We start from the raw sequence: 21272 nt of genomic DNA on the forward strand, positions 1-21272 counted from the left end.
TCCCAGCCAGCGGGAGGCTGAGGCAGGAGAACTGTGTGAACCCGGGAGGCGGAGCTTGCAGTGAGCCGAGATTGCGCCACTGCACTCCAGCCTGGGCGAGGAGCCAGACTCCATCTCAAAAAAAAAAAAAAAAAGAAAAATTGAAAAAATAGAAATAAAAGGAAACTCATGTTAAAAAAATGATCAGGACATTGATGCTGATAGAATATGACTGATTCCTTACAGTACAGAATTTACTTGGATTTCTCTAGTTACAGTTTATTTTCATGATTTATGTACTTATTTATTTTGAGGTTTCGTAATATATTTGTAAACTTCGACTCAGCGCATTTTAATCATTTATTCTTCGTGAACTTTGTGTTCTCCATGGAAATTAATTCAGAGAACTTCCCATGTACAGGGGCAGTCCAGACAAAAGTGGATTCAATTATTCACTTTCTTTTTTTTTAAATTTATTTTTAGTTATTGTGGAACCATAATAGGTGTACATATTTATGGGACATATGCGATATTTTGATACAAACATACAATGTGTCATGATCAAATCAGGGTAACTGGGACATCCATTACCCCAAACATTTCTTTGTATTAGGAACTTTTCAATTACACTTGTTTAATTATTTCAAAATATATAATAAGCTTTTTTTTTTTTTTCCCTTAGATGGAATCTCGCTCTGTTGCCTAGGCTGGAGTACAGTGGTTCAATTTCAACTCACTGCAACCTCCGACTCCCGGGTTCAAGCGATTCTCCTGCCTCAGCCTCCTGAGTAGCTGGGATTACAGGTGCCCACCACTATGCCCGGATAATTTTTGTATTTTTAGTAGAGACGGGGCTTCACCATGTCGGCCAGGCTGGTCTCAAACTCCTGACCTCAAGTGATACACTTGCTTCAGCCTCCCAAAGTGCTGAGATTACAGGCGTGAGCCACCATGCCCTGCCTTCGATAAGTTATCGTTAACCATGGGTGCCCTATTGTGCTACGGAACACTAGGTATTATTTCTTCTATCTAACTTTTTTCTTTCTTTAGAGACAGGGTCTCACTCTGTTGCCCAGGCTGGAGTGCAGTGGGGAGATCACAGCTCATTCCAGCTTTAAATTCCTGGGCTCAAGCCATCCTCCTACCTCAGCCTCCTGAGTAGCTGGGACCACAGGAATGTGCCCCCATGCCTGGCTAATTTTTAAACTCTTAATAGAGATGGGGGTCTCACTATGTTTCCCAGGCTGGTCTCGAACTCCTGGCCTCGAGTGATCCTCCCTCTTCAGCCTCCTGAAGTGCTGGGATCACAGGTGTGAACCATTGTGCCCGGCCTCTAACTGTATTTTGGACCCATTAAACATCCCTTCTCCCTCTTCCTCCTCACTACCCTTCCTGGCCTCTGGCAACCATCATTCAACTATCTACTTTCATTTGGAGAAACACAATGGTTTGGAATGGCTTGAGTGTCTCTAAACCTCATGATAGTATAATACATCTACATCTTCCTGAATTTAGATTAGAAAGAAATAATAAAAGATGATTTAAAGATGAAAACACAGAACTTGAATGACTTCGATTCTGTGAATGACTTTGATTCTGTGAATGACTTTACTGTGACCACTGGGAGATTTTATTTGTATTGAAACCAGGGGAGCACTGCAAACCGTTATGTATATTTGTTTGCAAGTGTAAATTTTAGTTCATACATTAACTCTAGTGCTGAATTCGACTGATATCTTTAAAATGGAAACTTACGCTTTAAAATTTGTTCATTGTTTTCACGTTAAAAAGAATGAGGCAAGAAAATAAAATGTTACGTTATTTTACATCATTCTTTACACCATTGATTTAATGACTCGCTGGAATTGCACTGCTTGCAGATATTTCGGTTTTATTAAAGTTCCCTTAGTTACCGGACAATTATTTACATAAAATATGATTATATCGGACATTAACCAAATTTTCAGTGTCTGCATTTTCTTTCTTTCTCTTTTCTTTCTTTCTTTCTTTCTTTCTTTCTTTCTTTCTTTCTTTCTTTCTTTCTTTCTTTCTTTCTTTCTTTCCTTTCTTTCTTTTCTTTCTTCCTTCCTTCCTTCCCTTCTTCCCTTCCCTTCCCTTTCCTTCCTTCCTTCCTTCCTTTCTTTCTCTCTTTCTCACTCTCTTTCTTTCTTTCCTTCCTTCCTTCTTTCTTTCCTTCCTTCCTTCTTTCCCTCCCTCCCTCCCTCCTTTCTTTTCTTTTCTTTTCTTTCTTCTTGGCAGGGTTTTGCTCTGTTGCCCAGGCTGGAGTGTAATGGCATGATCTTGGCTCACTGCAACCTCTGCCTCCTGGGTTCAAGTGATTCTCCTGCCTCAGCCTCCTGAGTAGCTGGGATTATAGGCATGCACCACCACACCCAGCTAATTTTTTCATTTTTAGTAGAGACAGGGTTTCGCCATGTTGGCCAGTCTGGTCTCGAACTCCTGATCTCAGTTGATCTGCCTGCCTCATCCTCCCAAAGTGCTGGGATTACAGGCGTGAGCTACTGCACCTGACCTGCATTTATTTCATGATTATTGCTGAAGATGAGCCTATTTCATAGAGAGGAGAAATTGAAAAATGATCCCAGCTGGTGTCAAATACTCCAGGAACACTGCTCGAGATAAATGTTCACCTGTACGCATGTGTTTTGTGCAGCACAACTCACAATTGCAAAGATATGGAACTAACCGGTGTGCCCATCAATCAATGAGTGGATAAAGAAAACGTGGTATATATACATCATGGAATATTATTCAGCCATGAAAAAAGTGAAATAATGTTTTTTTGCAGCAATTTGGGTGGAGCTAGGGGCCATTATTCTAAGTGAAGTAATTCTGGAATGGAAAACCAAATATCATGTGTTCTCACTTGTAAGTGGGAGCTAAGCTATGAGGATGCAAACACATAGAATGATATCATGGACTTCAGGCCCTTGGGGTGGGAAAGGTTGGGAGGAGGATGAGGGATAAAAGGTTACATATGGGGTACAGTGTACATTTCCAGGTGACGGGTGCACCAACATCTCAGACTTCACCGCTAAACAATTCATCCATGTAATCAAAACCAGGCCAGGCGTGGTGGCTCACGCTTGTAATCCCAGCACTTTGGGAGGTCAAAGCAGGTGGATCACCTGAGGTCAGGGGTTTGAGACCAGCCTGGCCAGCATGGTGAAACCCCGTTTCTACTAAAAACACAAAATAATTAGCTGAGCACGGTGGCAGGTGCCTGTAGTCCCAGCTTATCTGGAGGCTGAGGCAGGAGAATTGCTTGAACCTGGGTGGTAGAGGTTGCAGTGAGCTGAGGTCGTCCCATTGCACTCCAGCCTGGGCAACAAGAGTGAAACTCCATCTGAAAACAAACAAACAAACAAACTAAAAACAAAAAAAGAAAACCACTTTTACCCCAAAAGCTATTGAAATTAAAAAAAATATTTATGGCTGGCCATGGTGGCACATGCCTGTAATCCCAGCACTTTGGGAGGCCAAGGCGGGAGGACTGTTTGAGCCCAGGAGTTCGAGACCAGCCTGGGCAACATGGCGAGACCCCATCTCTACAAACCAGAAAATTAGCCAGGCGTTGTGGCACGCATCTGTAATCCCAGTTACTAGGGAGGCTGATGTGGGAGGATCTCTTGAGCCCAGGAGGTCGAGGCTGCAGTGAGCTGTGTTGGCGCCACTGCACTCCAGCCTGGGTGACAGAGAAAGCGAGTCCTGCCACAGAAATATTTATTAAAAAAGAGAGAAGAATAAAAAAGAAAAAAAGAAAAAGAAAAAGAAAGAAACATCTGTTGAATCAACCAATGAAGGGGGGTGAAGTTCCACACAGCGCCCACCAGGCGCCGCTGTTCCCAAGCCTAGGCTCGCTCAGCGACTCCGCAGGGCGAATCTCAACTCCAGCCCCGCCTCAGGGTCGCATCTCACGTCTTCTCTTCCAATCTGCAGCGTGGCTCTGCCTCCTCCCTCATCGCAAGGCTCCCACTCTGCCCCTGGAGTCCAGTCAACCCCGCAGCCACTTGTAGAAATTTTCCTGTCAGCAGTTCTGACCACCTTCCTCCACTTCCTGTTGGGTTCCCAGGACAGGTTCATGATGACGCTTACCTCTGGGCCTTTGCTGCCCCCTCTGCCTGGAATGCCCTTTCATTAGAAAATTCATGTAGTACTTAGCTCCACTTCTTCCTGGGGGCATACCACTTAATTACTCCATGCCTCAGTTTCCCCTGATGCAGAGGCTGGACAGAGAGGCTTTGTCCGAGAATAGTTCAGGGCCAGGAATTGGAAAATCTGAAAGGCAATGGGGAGCCATAGAGGGTGTTTGAGCAGGAGAGTGTCCTCAGATGTAAAGAAGGACAGAGTCTCTTTCCCTTTGCCCCTGGATCTTTCTAGAAAGGTCTTAGGGGGTTGGAATGAGAGACTCTAGCTGTGGCCAGCTCAGACCCCACTTGCTGGGCTCCCGGGGGCTGGACAAGCAGGCCCCCCTCCCCCTGTACCCTCCTGGTGGGGCTGTTTGCTCTCCAGTGATGTGTCTGAGTCTGGGGCAGCCCACAGCACCTGCTCCCTTGGCAGACACAGGTGCGGGGACACCCCTGGAGGGAAAGCCACAAGCTGCAGGCTGGGGGCCCGGGTGTCACCTTTACGGAAGCGCCGGTGACTACCTTCACCGCGGGAGGTTCCACACGGCTGATGAGGCTCACGTGGGACTCACCGGGGAGACAGCGTCCAGAGCAGGTGAGGACGGCATGCAGGTGGATGACCAGCTGGGCTGGCCCATTCAGGGGGCTGGAAGATACTCAGGGACCCCGCACCCAACCGCCGCCCCCTGCCTATCTCAGGCCCTCTCTCTGACTCTGTCTCCCCATCTCTGTCTCCTCCACCCTCTCAACTCTGTCCTTTCTCTCCGGCGCTGCCTCTCTCTGGGTCTTGTTCGCTGTCTCGGAGCTCTCCCTGCTCTGTGTCTTTCTCTCTCTGTGTCTCCCCATGTCTCTGTAGCTCTGGCCCTCTCTCTCCCTGGGTCTCTGGTTCAGGGGGGTCTCCGTCTCTGTCTGAATCTCTGTCTCTCTCTCTGTGTCTTTGCCAGTCCCTGTCTCTGCTGCCCCATCCAAGCCCTGCTCTCAGGGTGGGGAGAACAGGTTCTACCCTCTCTGAGGTTCTCCTCTCGCTCATCGGCTTCCTCTGACCCGGTCCCTAAGGGGGAGCACCAGGCACTGCCCAGGAAGGAGGAGGGAGCACCAGGCTGCAGACCCCCATGCGGCCTCCATCCGAGAAGGCCCTCCTGAGTTGCCTTCTCCCCGCAGCCCACCTTCTGCACAAAGCCAGTGTTCTCCCTGCAGCCCACCTTCTCCCCACAGCCCGCCTTCTGCAGCCCACCTGCTCCTGCAGCCCACCTCCTCCCTGAAGTCCACTTTCTCCCACAGCTCACCTCCTCCCTGAAGCCCACCTCCTCCCTGAAGCCCACCTTCTTCCACAGCCCACCTCCTCCCTGAAGCCCACCTTCTCCCTGAAGCCCACCTCCTCCCTGAAGCCAACCTTCTCCCTGAAGCCCACCTTCTCTCTGAAACCCACCTCCTTCCACAGCACACCTTCTCTCTGAAGCCCGCCTTCTCCTGCAGCCCATCTTCTCTCTGAAGCTCCCCTTCTCCCTGCTTGTTTTCCTACCTGGCTCCAAACTCTTGTCCTGCCTTTTTACTTCTACGGGTGCAGCCCCCGCCCCTGGCCCTGCTCCCCACACAGCACAGCTGCTGCCGCCCAGTGTTTCCCTGCTGCGCCCAGGCCTGTGCTGGGTGAAAGGAAGAGCATGGCCTCCTCGCACCTCTGCAAAGCAGCTAATCCTGGGCCCCTATGGGTGGCGACACCTGTGCGTGTGTAGGGGGAACGAAGGCGGGTCTGGAGGTCTCCAAAGATGATGCCTGGTGGTCCACGGAGGGTCCGGCTCTCGTGCGGCTGTAGGGGTGGTTATTCTTGGGATCTGCTGTAGGGGAGGTGGGGGGTCCAGCTGGGCTCTGTGAATCTGGTGGTTAGGTGGGTCCAGTCGCCGTGCTGAGGGTCTTTGTCCTGGGGGTTGTCCGTGGTTGGCGTTTGACTATTGAGGGGATCCAGTTGTTGTAAAAATTTGGGGTGCAGTATTCTGGGGGCTCTGCTGTTGAAAGGAGTCTCGTTCCTGTGCCTGTCTGGGGTGGTTTTGTGGAGGGGGCGGTTTTCGGCCCGGTGGGAGGTCTAAATCTGTGGAGACTGGCGATTGCTTATTTATTTATTTATTTATTTATTTATTTATTTATTTATTTATTTTCGGGACGGAGTCTCACTCTGTCCCCAGGCTGGAGTGCAGTGGTGCGATCTTGGCTCCCTGTAACCTCCGACTCCCTGGTTCAAGCGATTCTCCTGCCTCAGCCTCAAGAGTAGCAGGGACTACAGTCACGCGCCACTGCACCCAGCTCATATATTTTTTTTTTTTTGTATTTTTAGTAGAGACGGGGTTTCATCATGTTGGCCAGGATGGTCTTGATCTCCTGACCTCGTGATCCACCCGTCTCGGCCTCCCCAAAGTACTGGGATTACAATGTGAGCCACTGCGCCGGCCTGGCGATTGCTTTTGTCTGCAGGGGGTCGTTGGTGACTCTGGCTGCTGCGGGGTCCTGTTGCTTTAAGGTTGATGGTTATGGGAGCGTGACTGCTGTAAATTACAGTTGCTAAGGGGTTGCGAATATTTGTTGCAGGCAAGTTAGGGACACAGACCTCCAGCTGTTGTCCGCTGGAGCCTGATTGCTGTGTGTGGGATTGTAGTTAGTGGGTGAGTGACAGTCCTCTCTCCCTGTAAATCTCTCTCCATCTCTGTCCCTCCACACCGTGCTTTCATTCAAAGATTTGTTGAGGAATCATTGAAATAATTACCATGAGGCCAGCGTCTGACTGCACCAGGTTTCTGGGGGGGCTCTCAGCCCTGCTCAGAGGGGCAGAGGAGGCAGGACACCCCTCATTTTCCCCACCACCTGTGATCGGCCCTGGGGGTGGGAATCACTGGTTCACATGAGCCTAAAGAACTACATGTTTGGGTCTCAGAGACCACACCCCATTCTGACGTTGTTCCCCAAACTTCCAGGCTGAGGCTGAGGGGCTGGGTGGGTTTGGCAGGACTGGGGGTATTGGGTGAGTGTAGCGATTCTCCCTGGTGAGGGAGGAGAACAGAGACGGTTACAGGCATTGGAAGAGAGGACCAGCCATGCAGATATCTGGCGGGAGCATTCCAGGTGGAGGGCACAGCCGGTGTGTGCAAAGGCCCTGAGGCAGGGCAGTGCCTGGTATGTTGGAGGAAGAGCGAGGAGGCCTGCGTGCCTGAAACAGAATGATCGAGAGGTAGCAGGGTGATTTGGTGTTACAACCACCACTTCCGAGCCAGGAGCTCCTGGTCCCAAGCCTATTTGGGGTGCACCTCTTCCTAACAGGCTCAGCTATGGGCACTTCCCCTACAGCAGGGGTTCTCCACCACGCCCTATTGTCATTTGGGTCCAGGCAGTCTTTTGTCTTGGGGGGCTGTGTTGTGCATTGTGGGATATTTAACAGCAGCCCTGGTCTCTACCCACCAGGTACCCGTAGCACCTCCCAGGTTGGGATAACAAAAAATATCTCCAGACATTGACAAATTTCCCCTGGGTTTAGAACCATTGTCCTAAAGTTGGAAGTGGGGCGGGGAGTGGGAGGCTGCCTGGCGGGACTGGGGTGGGATCTGCACAGGACAAGTGAGGATTTCTGGTGTGATCTTAAGTGAACAAGCTTCATTCTCCTCATCTATCAAATCGGAATCTGGGGTGATGAGAGGATTCAATTCATTCATTCAATCAACAAGTATTTATCAAGCACCTACTATATTGCCAGTGAGGATACACCACGAAGAAGAAAGACAGGCAGTGGCATCATGAAAGAAAGAGAGATGTTAGTTGCTGGGCGTAGTGGCTCATGCCTGTACTCCCAGCTATTCAGGAGGCTGAGGTGGGAGGATTGTTTGAGCCCAGGAGGTCGAGGCTGCAGTGAGCTATGATTGCACCACTGCACTCCAGCCTGGGTGACAGAGCAAGACCCTCTCTCTAAAAAAGTTTAAAGCCCAGGTGTGGTGCCTCATGCCTGTAATCCAAGCACTTTGGGAGGCCAAGGTGGGTGGATCACCTGAGGTCAGGAGTTCAAGACCAGCCTGGCCAACGTGGTAAAACCCTGTCTCTATTAAAGATACAAAAAATTAGCTGGGTGTGGTGGTGTGCACCTGTGATCCCAGCTACTCGGGAGGCTGAGGCAGGAGAATCACTTCATCTGAGAAGGCGGAGATGGCGGTGAGCCGAGATCGCGCCACTGCACTCCAGCCTGGCTGACAGAGTAAGACTCCTTCTGAAAAAAAAAAAAAAAGTAAAAAAATTGTTTTAAAGGAAAGAGACATGAATCAAATAATTACACAAATACCTGTAAAATCACAACAATACTAAATGCTGAGAAGCAGAAGCACCTGCAGTCAGAAGCAGAGGCACCTGACAGTCTGGTAGGTTGGAGAGGGCTTCCCAGAGAATTGGTGATCAGAGGAGGGGGATAAGGGAACTAACTAGGGGAAGGGAGGAAGAGTGTTGCAGGCGCTGGGGCTGCAGGTGCTGAGGCCCTGTGGTGACTCGGAATGGCGGGAAGGCCAGTGTGGCTGGAGTAGGGCCGGGATACGCTCCCTCTGGATCTCCCAGGCCCCGTAGGTGGGGGAAGGGAGTGCAGTCTCGATCTGTTAAAGGTTTGAAGCAGGAAAGTGGCATAATCTGATTTGCATGGTGAAAAGATCCTTCCAGCAGATAGTGTCTGTGAAGTGCTTAGCTTAGGCAGTGTGAGGGACTCAGAAAGGACTTGGATGACGCCAGCGGGTATTTTGGGGACCCAGAGGGGTCACAGGCTCCAGTTCGTGCCCTCTGAGTCCCCAGGGATGAAGCTCTGGCCTGTTTCCAGGAGCCCATGGCATATTCCAGGCTTGGGAAGAATGTCCTTGTTTTCAGCATAGTTTCAGAGATGGGGGAGGGACGGCCACCTCTAGGGTGGCGGGGGGAGGGCTCCAAGGGCCGGAAGACACTTCTTTCAGTGAACTCCCGGGCCCATTTCACAGAAGGGCGACTGAGGCCCTGGGGCCTCATGAGCCCCCAGTCCTGACCTACAATACCGGCCACTGCCCCGTAGGAGGTCCCAGAGGAGCTGCGTCTTGGCATCGAAGGCCGCTTTTGGGATCTGCTCACAGTTCAGGCCACATCTCAGGCTTGGCAGGGTAGGCTCTGGGCTCCAGCTGCTCAGGCAGCAAACCCAGCTGTGTGACCCTGGGCAAGTTGGTGCACCTCTCTGGGCCTCCAGGGAAAAAAGAGATGTGGGGCCTCCCAGGGGTGTTGTGAGAATTAAACAACATTGTCTACACGCATTCAACAAACAGTTATTAAGCACCTACTGTGTGTCAGGTGCTGTTCTGGGCACTGGGGACATAGACGGGGAACGGTCTCTGTTCTCGGGGGCTGGTGTTGGGCAGAGACATACACCAAGCAAATACACCATTGCTAATGATAAAGTAAGGAAGTTCATCCACGTCTCAGATGACAGGATTTTCCTTGCTTTTCAAGGCTAAGTAGTATTGAATTGCATATACATATCACATTTCCTTCCCTCCCTCCCTCCCTCCCTCCCTCCCTCCCTCCCTCCCTCCCTCCTTCCTTCCTTCCTTCCTTCCTTCCTTCCTTCCTTCCTTCCTTCCTTCCTTCCTTCCTTCCTTCCTTCCTTCCTTCCTTCCTTCTTTCCTTCCTTCCTTTCCTTCCTTCCCTCCCTCCCTCCGTTTTGTTTTGTTTTGTTTTGTTTTGTTTTGTTTTGAGATGGAGTTTCACTCTTGTTGCCCAGGCTGGAGTTCAATGCTGCAATCTTGGCTCACTGCAACCTCCACCTCCCGGGTTCAAGCGATTCTCTTGCCTCAGCCTCCCTAGTAGCTGGGATTACAGGTGCCCCCCACCTGTAATTACAGGCGCCCGCCACCATGCCTGGTTAGTTTTTTTGTATTTTTAGCAGAGACAGGGTTTCACCATATTGGCCAGGCTGGTCTTGATCTCTTGACCTCAGGTTACCCGCCCTCCTCAGCCTCCCAAAGTGCTGGGATTACAGGCGTGAGCCACCGCACCTGCCCTCCTTCCTTCTTCCCTCCCTCCTTTCTTGCTTTCTTTCCCTCCCTTTCCCTTTCCCTTTCCCTTTCCCTTCCCTTCCCTTCTTCCTCCCTCCCTCCCTTCCCTTCCCCCCTCCCTCCCTTCCCTCCCCCTAACTCCCTCCTTCCTTCCTCCCTCCCTCCCTCCTTCTGTCCTGTCCTTCCTTCCCTCCCTCCCTCCCTTCTTTCTTCCTTTTTCCATTCCCTTCTCTCTCTCTCTCTCTCTTTTTTTTTTCTTTCTTCCTTTGTTTTGCTCTGTCACCCAGGCTGCAGTGCAGTGGTGCAATCATAGCTCACTGCAGCCTTGACTTCCTGGGTTCAAGCAATCCTCCCACCTCAGCCTCCCAAGTAGTTGGAACTACAGGCATGCACCACCATGCCTGGCTAGTTTTTGTATTTTTTGTAGAGATGGGTTTTGCCCAGGCTTATACCACATTTTCTTTATCACTTCATCCATCCATGGTCACTTAAGTTGCTTCCATATCTGTGCTATTGTGAATAGTACCTGGAGTGCTGGTACCTCTTCATGCTGATTTCAATAAGTGTATGAGATGATGGGTTTGTTAATGAGCCTGGTTTAATCATTCCACACGGTACACATACATCAAAGCCTCACATCGTACTGCTACAAATATCTGAAATTATTATTTGTCAATAAAAAATAAGAAACCAGGGCACAGTGGCTCAAGCCTGTAATCCCAACACTTCAGGAGGCCGAGGAGGGTGGATCATTTGAGGTCAGGAGTTCGAGACCAGCCTGGCCGACATGGTGAAACCTTGTCTCTACTAAAAATACAAAAATTAACCGGGCATGGTAGTGTGTGTCTGTAATCCCAGCTACCTTGGAGGCTGAGGCAGGAGAATCACTTGAACCCAGAGGTTGCAGTGAGCAGAGATTGCACCACTGTACTCCAGCCTGGGCGACAGAGTGAAATTCTGTCTCAAAAAACAAACAAACAAAAGATACAGTAAAATAGGCCAGGCGAGATGGCTCACACCTGTAATCCCAGTGCTTTGGGAAACTGAGGCAGGAGGATCCACTGAGGCCAGGAATTGGAGAGCAGCCTGGGCAACATAGCAAGACCCAGTCTCCACAAAATAAAAATTAAAAAAACTGGCCAGGTGTGGTGGCACATGCCTGTAGTCCCGGCTACTTGGAAGGCTGAGACGGGAGGATTGCTTGAACACAGGAGGTTGAGGCTGCAATGAGCCATGATTGCATCACTACACTCAGGCCTGGGTGACAGAGCAAGACCCTGTCTCAAAAAAAAAAAAAAGGGGGAAAAAATAAAGGAGGGGAGTGAAAGTGTCTGGAATAAGCAGAATGAGGAGAGAAAGTGAGTGTGTGTGTGTGAGTGTGTGAGTGTATAAGTGTGTGACTGTGTGAATGTGTGGGTGGCTGTTTAGCTTGGGGGTCGGGGAGGCCTTGCTGAGGAGGTGACATTGGAGGAGAAAGACCTAAAGGAGGTGAGGGAGGAGCTATGTGAGTGTCTGGGGAACAGCATTCCTGGCACAGGGAACAGCCTGTGCAAAGGCCCTGAGGCAGGACTGCAATGGGCTGTTGGAGGAACAGGGAGGCGGCCCATGTGACTGGAGTGGAGTGAGTGAGTGTGGGAGGGGAGGCTGCAGTTGTCCAGTTGCGTGAGGAGGAGAGTCCAAGAGAGGTGGCAGGTGGAAGGATCTTAGATGAAATTTTCCTTTTCTTTCTTTTCGTTTTTTTTTTTTTTTTTTTTTTTGAGATGGAGTCTCGCTCTGTTGCCAGACTAGTGTGCAGTGGCATGATCTTGGCTTGCTGCAACCTCTGCCTCCCGGGTTCAAGCAATTCTCCTGCCTCAGCTTCCTGAGTAGCTGGGATTACAGGCGCCTGCCACCACGCCCAGCTAATTTTTGTATTTTTAGTAGAGATGGGGTTTCACTGTGTTGGCCAGGCTGGTCTTGAATTCCCGACCTCATGATCTGTCTGCCTCCCAACGTGCTGGGATTACAGGCGTGAGCCACGGTGCCTGGCCTAAATTTTTTTCTTTCTTTCTTTCTCTTTCTTTCTTTCTTTTTCTTTCTTTCTTTCTTTCTTTCTTTCTTTCTTTCTTTCTTTCTTTCTTTCTTTCTTTCTTTCTTTCTTTCTTTCTTTCTTTCTTTCTTTCTTTCTTTCTTTTCTTTCTCTCTCTCTCTCTCTTTCCCTTCCTTCCTTCCTTCCTTCCTTCCTTCCTTCCTTCCTTCCTTCCTTCCTTCCTTCCTTCCTTCCTTCCTTCCTTCTTTCCTTCCTTCCTTCCTTCCTTTCTCTCTCTCTCTCTCTCTCGATCTCTCGCTCTCTCGCTCTCTCTCTCTCTCTTTCTTTCTTTCGTTTTTTGAGACAGGGTCTCACTTTGTTGCCAGGGCTGGAGTGCAGTGGTGAGATTATAGCTCACTGCAACTTTGACCTCCTGGGCTCAAGCAATCCTCTCGTCTCAGCCTCCCAAGTAGCTGGGACTACAGGCATGTGTCACCATGCCTGGCTTTTTTTTTTTTTTTTTGAGATGAGGTCTTGCTATGTTGCTCAGGCTGGTCTTCAACTCCTGGCCCTAAGTGATCCTCTAGTCTTGGCCTTCCAAAGTGCTGGGATTACAAGCATGATCCACTGTGCCTGGCCTCTATGACAATTTTTGAAGGTGAAGCCAGTAGTTTCCTGACTTGGGCTCAGATTTGGGGGTGAGAGAAAAAGAGGAGCAGAGGACAAAAGTAGGGGTTTGGGCCTGAGCACTTGCAGGGCTGGTGGCGGTGGGGGATAGAACTGCCATGAACTGAGATGGGGAAGGTGGAGGGGGAGCTGGTGGTGGGGAACATCACTCGCTGGATTTTGGCCACGTTGAGTATTTGATGCTCGCGGGAGCTAGGAGGTAAATGTCCCACGAGTGCTGAGTTTGGGGCGAAGCCAGCCAGGAGTCACGATCTCGTGGGCTCAGCATAGAATTAAGGTGTGCCGTGTGTGTGTGTGTGTGTGTGTGTGTGTGTGTGTGTAGGTGTGTGTGTGTGTTGTGGGGGGTACTTGGTGGCTTGAGTGGGGTCCAGCCACCTGCTCTGGGGAATGTAGGGACTCAGGTGCCTGGAAGAGAGACCCTCCTGGCTGGAGTTTTAATGGGAACTGGGGCTTGGCCTGGAATGGACGCGGGGTGCCTCTGAGTTTCCTTCCTTTGGCGCTGTGTGGTGACCGGGGCCAGTGCCCTGCAGAGAGGAAAAGGCAGAACCTGAGGGCCCCGTTGGGCCAGAGGCTGAGGGCTCCAAGCCCGAGATGAATTTCGCTGGGAGTGAGTTTCAGGAATTGAATTTCCACTGCACGGCACCCATTGCATGACACAGTCCTGACGTCACATCGGACCCCGTGAGCCCTGGGGAGCCTCCATTGGAGCTTGGGTGTCCGAGAACTGAATATCTGTTATGTTGGTGAACAACGTATGTACCGGATTACCTGTTCAGCCTTTGCCGCAAACCTGTGCCCATTTGACAGTTGAAAGAACTGAGGCTCAGGAAAGAGAAGTGGAGTCACTTGTCCCAGTGTGTCGTTGGCAGAGCAGGGACTGGGTCCTTGGCCTCACTGGCTCTGGACACCCCTGCCCACCCCCACTTCCTGCCCATCAGCCTGGCACGCGGGACCCTAGATGGGCTTGTGGGCTGGGCCCAGGAGATACCAACGGCTTCCGGCCTCTTCCCCTGAGGCTCAGGAGGGGCCAGGGAAGGGGGAGGGCGGGCCACGGGTCCCAGCGTGCCTTGCATTTTCCCCTTGAAAACTGAGTTCCCACAGAAGCGTCTCGGTTTTAGAGATCGGTTTCGCTGGGGGCTTTTATGAGGCAGGGGCTCCATCAGATTGAGAGTGCAGGGCCCCGAGGTTCCACCGGGCTCCCTGAACCCCATGAAAATATGGCCCTTCCGAGAAACCTGGGCTGGGCTGCCCAGGGCCGTGGGAACAGCCTCTGTGGGTCCCTGGTTCTCCTTGGGCAGACTTTTGAGTCAGAGGAAAGCCAGCTTCGGGAGGAAAGCAACTCCTTCATCTCAGGCCCCCCGAGTCTGGGCAGGAGGGGTGGAGAAGGCAGAGAGCTGGACCTGGAGAAGTAGTCTCCCTGCTTGCACACCTCCTGTGACGGGCAGCTCATTACCTATCAAGGCAACCTTGCTTAGTGAGCTGGAATTCCTACAAAATCCTTTCAGATGCTGGTTCAAAACTGCGCCTTCATCCCCCTCTCTGTGGTCCTTACTTCGCTTTCTGGACCACATACAGCACACCCCCTTCTGGAAATATCTCACACCTCTTATATTTATTTGACTGTCTGTTCAGGAGATCTGTGGACACAGGGCCAGACCCAGAGAGATTGCTGCAGCAATGGTGGAATCTCACTGGGTCCTGGGAACCTAGGAGGCGCTTCTGGCCTATCTGAGAGGAATCAATCTGGTGGGCTTCCTGAAGGAGGTAGCATCTAAGCTGTGTCTTCAAGGACAAATACGATTTGGCTTAGGGAAGAGGTGAGGGAATAATGCTTCAGGCAGAAGAAACATTATGTGGAGGTGAGGGACCATTCTTTCATGTAGTAAAAAGTGGTCTACGTGGCTGGAGTGGTATGTTTGAGGAGGGCTAAGGGGGTACTAAGGTCAGAAAAGGAATAGAGAAAAGCCTAGAGCAGTGACCCAGGTAGGAGAAAAATAATACCCTCATTCTTCAAACAAGGTATGAGTCCAAATTTGTTTTGTATTTCTTAAACTTTTTTTTTTTTGAGATGGGGTCTTGCTATGTTGCCCAGCCGGGTCTCCAACTCCTGGTTTCAAGTGATCCTCTCACCTCAGCCTCCCAAAGTGCTGGAATTACAGGCATGAGCCTTCATGCCTGGCTCATTTCACATTTCTCAATTACTTTGCCAGGAAGCAATGTATACTTTCTGGGTACACAAGGGCCCATCTTACTGCATCCTTGCTAGCATTAGGTTTTATCATTTAAAAAAAAATCTTTGCCAATTTTGGCAGGAAAAATTGGTATCTCATGTAAATGAAAACAAATGAGTATTTCCCTGTAAGCGACATGCCTAAACAATTTCTCCAGATGTGCGTTGGTCTCGCAGATGCTACATTTTGCCTGAGTGTTAAGAAATCTTACACCCACTGGAGAGTTTGCAGTCATTTTTAGCTCCTCTCTTAGAGCAAAAGAAAAGCTTGTGGGCTACCCTCTGGCCACATGGGTGGGGAATTTGTGAGGCAACCTCCTACCTTCTCCTTTGATTCATCTTTTCTTTTTCTCACCTTTTTTTTTTTTTTTGTTCTTTCAAAGTTTTAAACTTCTCTCTCCTCTGTTGGCCTCTGAGTCTCCTAGTAACTGTAGCTTCATCTTCATCTGGGGTGTCTTCGGGCTTGAAAAAAAGGGTGGGCAAACCACAGGAAGACTCCCCAAGTCTTCATAGGAGACTATGCTGATATGTTGAGTATCTTAATCTTATTATTATTGTTGAGACAGGGTGTCACTCCTAGCATCCAGGCGGGAGCGCAGTGGTGCCGTCACAGCTCATTGCAACCTTGACCTCCTGGGTTCAAGCAACCTCCTGCTTCATTATTTTTTATTTTTTATTTTTTGTAGAGACAAGGTCTCACTATGTTGCAGAGGCTGGTCTTGAACTCCTAGGCTCAAGCGATCCACCTGTCTCAGCCTCCCAAAGTGCTGAGATGTCAGGTGTGTGCCACCGTGCCCAGCCTATGCCAGGTATCTTATATCTTATAGACACAGCTTTCCATTTTAATTCTCACGACATCTGCATATGATGATAACCTTGAACCCATTTTATAGATGAGGAGCTGAGGCTTAGAGAGGTTAAGTCACTAAGTTAGTATCCCATGGCCAATATTGGCTGTTTCTCTTAGTTTCACTCAATCAACTACTATTTTGACATTAAGATATTATTATATTCTAATTTAGGAGGAGAGGGTAGGCCATTTCTCTCTCTCTTTCTGTCAATCTCTCTCTCTTTTTTTTGAGACAGAGTCTCACTCTATTGCCCAGGCTGGAGTGCAGTGGTGTGATCACAGTTCACTGCAGCCTCGACCTCCCCAGGCTCGGGTGATCCTCCCACCTCAGCTTCCCAAGTAGCTGGGACCAGAGGCCCACACCACCATGCCCGGCTAATTTTTGAAAACTTTCTTTCTTTTTTTTTCTTTTTTGTAGAGAGAGGGTTTCGTCACATTGCCCAGGCTGGTCTCAGACTCTAAGTTCAAGTGATCCTCCCGCCTTGGCCTCCCAAAGTGTTGGCATTACAGGTGTGAGCCACCGCGCTTGGCTGTTGGCCATTTCTCTCTACCTACTGTCCAACCCTGCCTTGTCGGGGGATGGAAGCCCCATTCCTCATCAGGGAGGGACTGTGGAGTCCAGCTCAGCACCAGCCTTACAATGCACGGAAAGAAAAGAAAACAGGAAAGAGGGAGGGGAAACCACAAACAGCCCTTAGAGAGCCACAAGTGGCCCCAGGGCTCAGTTCCTGAGTTAGACCTCAGTTCTGGGCTGCTAAATTCTGAGCTCCAAGTTCTAGTTCCATCTCTGCCACTAAAACCCCATATGATCTTGAGAAATTCTTTACCAGCTTTGGGTCTCAGTTTTTCCGTTTACAAGTCGACCCATCTCTTGGATTTTCTAGGAACTGCAGTCATCCCTTGATATCTGGGGGGGATTCGTTCTGGAGTCTCCCTTGGATATTAAAATCCGTGGATGCTCAAGTTTCTGATCTAACATGGTGTAATATTTGCATATAACCTATGCATATCCTCCCAAATATTTATTTATTTATTTATATTTTAATTTATTTATGTATATTTTTATTTTTTGGGATGGGGTCTCGCTTTATTGCTCAGGCTGGAGTGCAGTGGTACGATCTTGGCTCACTGCAACCTCCGCCTCTTGGGTTCAAGTGATTCTTCTGCCTCAGCCTCCCAAGTAGCTGGGATTACAGGTGTCCACCACCACACCCGGCTAATTTTTGTATTTTTAGTACAGATGAGGTTTCGCCATGTTGGCCAGGCTAGTCTCGAACACCTGACCTCAAGTGATCTGCCCACCTTGGCCTCCCAAAGTACTGGGATTATAGGCGTGAGCCACGGTGTTCCACCCTCCCATATACTTTAAATCATCTCTAGATTACTTATGATAACTAGTACAGTGCAAATGCTCTGTAAATAGTTGTTATACTATATGTGTATTTTTTATTTTATTTTTATGTATGTATGTATGTATTTATTTTTTGAGACAGAGTCTTGCTCTGTCACCCAGGCTGGAGTGCAGTGGCATGATCTCGACTTATTGCAGCCTCCACCTCCCAGGCTCAAGTGATTCTCATGCTTCAGCCTCTCCAGTAGCTGGGATTACAGGCATGTGCCACCACACCCAGTTAATTTTTGTATTTTTAGTAGAGACAGGGTTTTACCATGTTGGCTAGACTGGTCTCCAGCTCCTGGCCTCAAGTGATCTACCTGCCTTGGCCTCCCAAAGTGCTGGGATTATAGGCCTGAGCGCCTGTGCCCAGCATATATATATAAAATTTTAAATTTGCATTATTTTTATTATTGTTTTGTTATTTTTTTCAAATACTGTATTTTCAATCTGCAGTTGGTTGAATCCATGGATATGGAACTTGAGGATACAGAGGAATGATGGTATACTTTTCACATCTGAGCTCTAACTGGTTCTTTTTATATCTACCTGTTTTTGTTTCATAACCTCCTGTTCTTGTTTGACAGTTGTCATTCCTTCCTTTATCTTTCTGAGTCACCTAACATATTCATTGTATAGCTCTTTCAAGATTAAGCTGATATTTTCTATTTCCTCAGATGCAATCAAGATGTAATATCTTCTAGTTGGGGTTTGTGGGAATTTCATGAAGTGGCCACAGATTCATTATCTTCTTCAGGTTATTTCTCCCTGCTCTGGGACTTCTGCAAGTGTATGCTTTTGAGCTTATATATTAGGGGACTCTGCACTTCCATGCCTGGGAGACTTTTATCCTTGTCATTGGGCACCTCTGCTTTGGTCTCTGGTTCAAGTTAGCATTTTCCCACCATTTCTCAGTGTCTGGGAGGAATGGGGAGGTTTTGGTGAGTATTTGGTCTTGAATGGAGGGTCATTTTGCCATCTGTAAACAGATACAGTTGTGTTGGGTAATGTCTGAAGGTTCTCAGAGATATTTTCAACACAGATAGTACAGAGTGTGGCAGGAGAAATCCAGTGAGAGAGGATTCTTTTTCTTTTTCTTTTTTTTTTTAAGATGGAGTCTCATTCTGTCACCCAGACTGGAGTGCAGGGGTGCAATCTCGGCTCACTACAACCTCCATCTCCAGGCTCAAGTGATTCTGCCTCAGCCTCCCGAGTAGCTGGGACTACAGGCATGCACTACTGTGTCCGGCTAATTTTTGTATTTTTTAGTAGAGACAGGGTTTCGCCACGTTGGCGAGGCTGGTGTCGAACTCCCCACTTCAGGTGATCTGCCCACCTCAGCCTCCCAAAGTGCTGGGAGTACAAGCATGAACCACCACGCCTGGCCAAAAGTGGATTCTAACAACAACAAATGAAAAATAGCTATGTGGGTTATTTATTATTATCAGGTACCAGCTCTTAACACAGCTTACCTTATCTATTCCTTATACAACCAATGAGAGAGGTACTACTATTATTCCCCTTTTGCAGATGAGACATTGGAAGCTCATAGAGGTGACCCAACTTGCCCAGGCACACTTAGCTAGGCGGGGGGAATTTGAACCCAGTTAAAGCAGGTGTTCTTAATCCTGCCTACTCCATTGCATCCTGACAGCATGGATGCTAATCTCAGCCTTGCCGTATTGTTAACTGTGTAGTTTCTTGACCCTTTTGTTCCTCTGTGGAAACCAACCTCTACCCTTCAGAGGTGCTATGCATACTCAAAACTGTGCCCTCACTGAAACAAGTGAAAGCATCTGGGGACGTTTAACCTGGTACATTAGGAAAGGTTTGGGTACTGGATCCCGTTTTACCTGGATTCTGGCTGTATGACCTCAGGCAGGTCACTTGACCTCTCGGAGCTTTGCTTTCCTCATCTGTCAAATCAGGACGATAGCTATGCTTTACTTTCCTCTCTGGGTAGTGGTGAGCGAAAAGTGAGATGTTGTGTGTACCTGGCATACAGTAGGTGCTCAATGCACAAGAACTGTTTTCCCTGGAGGAGAGCAGGCTGGTGTGGGAATAGGGAAATGTCAGTGTCAATTCCTCAAACCCCCAAAGGGTTCTAGGGTCCAGAGGAAGGGGAGATTCTCCACGGACATAAGGGAAGAATGAATTCTAGCAGGGATGGGTCCAGCAAAGGTGGCTTCTAGCTCTACTCCAGGAAAACTTTTTGGACCACGAGAGCTCACCTAGTCTGACAGGTGACTTTTTTTTTCTTTTTCTTTTTCTTTTTTTTTTTGAGACGGAGTCTCGCTCTGTCACCCAGGCTGGAGTGCAGTGGCCGGATCTCGGCTCACTGCAAGCTCCGCCTCCCGGGTTTACGCCATTCTCCTGCCTCAGCCTCCCGAGTAGCTGGGACTACAGGCGCCCACCACCTCGCCCGGCTAGTTTTTTGTATTTTTTAGTAGAGACGGGGTTTCACCGTGTTTGCCAGGATGGTCTCGATCTCCTGACCTCGTGATCCTCCCGTCTCGGCCTCCCAAAGTGCTGGGATTACAGGCTTGAGCCACTGCGCCGGGCCTCTTTTTTTTTTTTTTTTTTTGAGACAGGGTCTGACTCTGATGCCCAGGCTGGAGTGCAGTGGTACATCACAGGTCACTGCAGCCTTGACTTCCTGAGCTCAGGTGATTCTTCCACTTAAGCCTCCTGGGTAGCTGGGACTACAGGTAGAAACCACCACACCTGGCTAATTTTTGTATTTTTTGTAGAGACATGGTTTCGCCATGTTGCCCAGGCTGGTCTTGAACTCCTAGGCTCAAATGATCCACCTACCTTGGCCTCCCAAAGTGTTGGGATTGTGGGTGTGAGCCATTGCACCCGGCCCCATATTTTTTAAAATAAACCATTAAACATATGAATATTTGGGGAATGAACCAATAAATGCATGAATAGTTGAATAAATTAAAGAATGAGTGAAATGTGAGTGAGTGAATGAATGAATGAGCAGATGAAATGATACTCAAAAGGCAGGGGCCATGAGAGTGGAATACAGAGTCTGATTGGATCCTCTGTTTCCCAAAGGAGTGGGTGCCGGAGACCTTCTAGGAGTTCTTGCTGGTTTGGGTGACTATAGAATCCCACAAGACTTTTACTGTATGTTTTCTGAGCCCAGTCAAGATTTTCAGACATGGCCAGGCGCAGTGGCTCACGCCTGTAATTTCAGCACTTTGGGAGGCTGAGGCAGGCGGATCACCTGAGGTCAGGAGTTTGAGACCAGCCTGGCCAACATGGCAAAACCCCGTCTCTACTAAAAATACAAAAATTAGCCAGGCGTGGTGGCGAGTGCCTGCAATCCCAGATACTTGGGAGGCTGAGGCAGGAGAATGGCTTGAACCTGGGAGGCGGAGGTTGCAGTGAGCTGAGATTGCACCACTGCACTCCAGCCTGTGTGACAGAGCGAGACTCCATCTCAAAAAAAAAAAAAAAAAAGATTTCCAGACATGGGAACCTCTTGTACACATGAACAGGCCACATGGTGTGGCAGAATATTCTCTCTAGTGACTTTAGAGGGGGATGAGCTCCCTGTTACAGAAGAGGACCAAGTAGAGCTTTGATTGTCACTGGTCAAGGCAGCTGCGGAGGCTGCTGGGCTGGGTGGGACTGGCCTGCCATGGGTCCGTCTCTGAGGCAGACCCTTTTCCTGTTTCTTCATCCCCCTCCGGCCACTTTGCAAGGAGTGCTGCCTGTCTTGCCACCCTACGTTAGCACTTCCTCTGCGACCACAGGAAGGCCCAGCCCAGCTCTTACTGTGTTTTCTCTAAATAAACTCGGGCAGCAGAACTATCAGCTGCCTCATCTCCCTCTGGGTTCCTGTGGAGGTGTAGGGGGCGGTGGTTAGGGGGGTTCAGGCCAAGCCACAGACAGGAGGGACTCAGACCACAGTGATAACAAATTTTCCTTTATCTC

The 21272-nt window shown here is 49.3% G+C and overlaps 1 protein-coding gene across 2 annotated transcripts in view; it reads left to right on the forward strand.

Annotated features, from left to right (window-relative positions):
• Positions 1 to 21272, forward strand: part of NFILZ (NFIL3 like basic leucine zipper) — a 40736-nt gene that overhangs the window by 11336 nt on the left and 8128 nt on the right. Inside the window, exon 1 of one of the 2 annotated variants that reach the window (XR_013409688.1) lies at positions 4679 to 4722. The exons of the other annotated variant lie outside the window; for it this stretch is intronic. The gene's annotated coding sequence lies outside the window, so the exon portion shown is untranslated. Of the gene's footprint in view, positions 1 to 4678; positions 4723 to 21272 lie in introns of those variants that run through there. 2 annotated transcript variants of the gene reach the window in all.

The sequence above is a fragment of the Macaca mulatta genome, chromosome 19, assembly GCF_049350105.2.
Source record: "Macaca mulatta isolate MMU2019108-1 chromosome 19, T2T-MMU8v2.0, whole genome shotgun sequence".
NCBI classification, from domain to species: Eukaryota; Metazoa; Chordata; class Mammalia; order Primates; family Cercopithecidae; genus Macaca; species Macaca mulatta.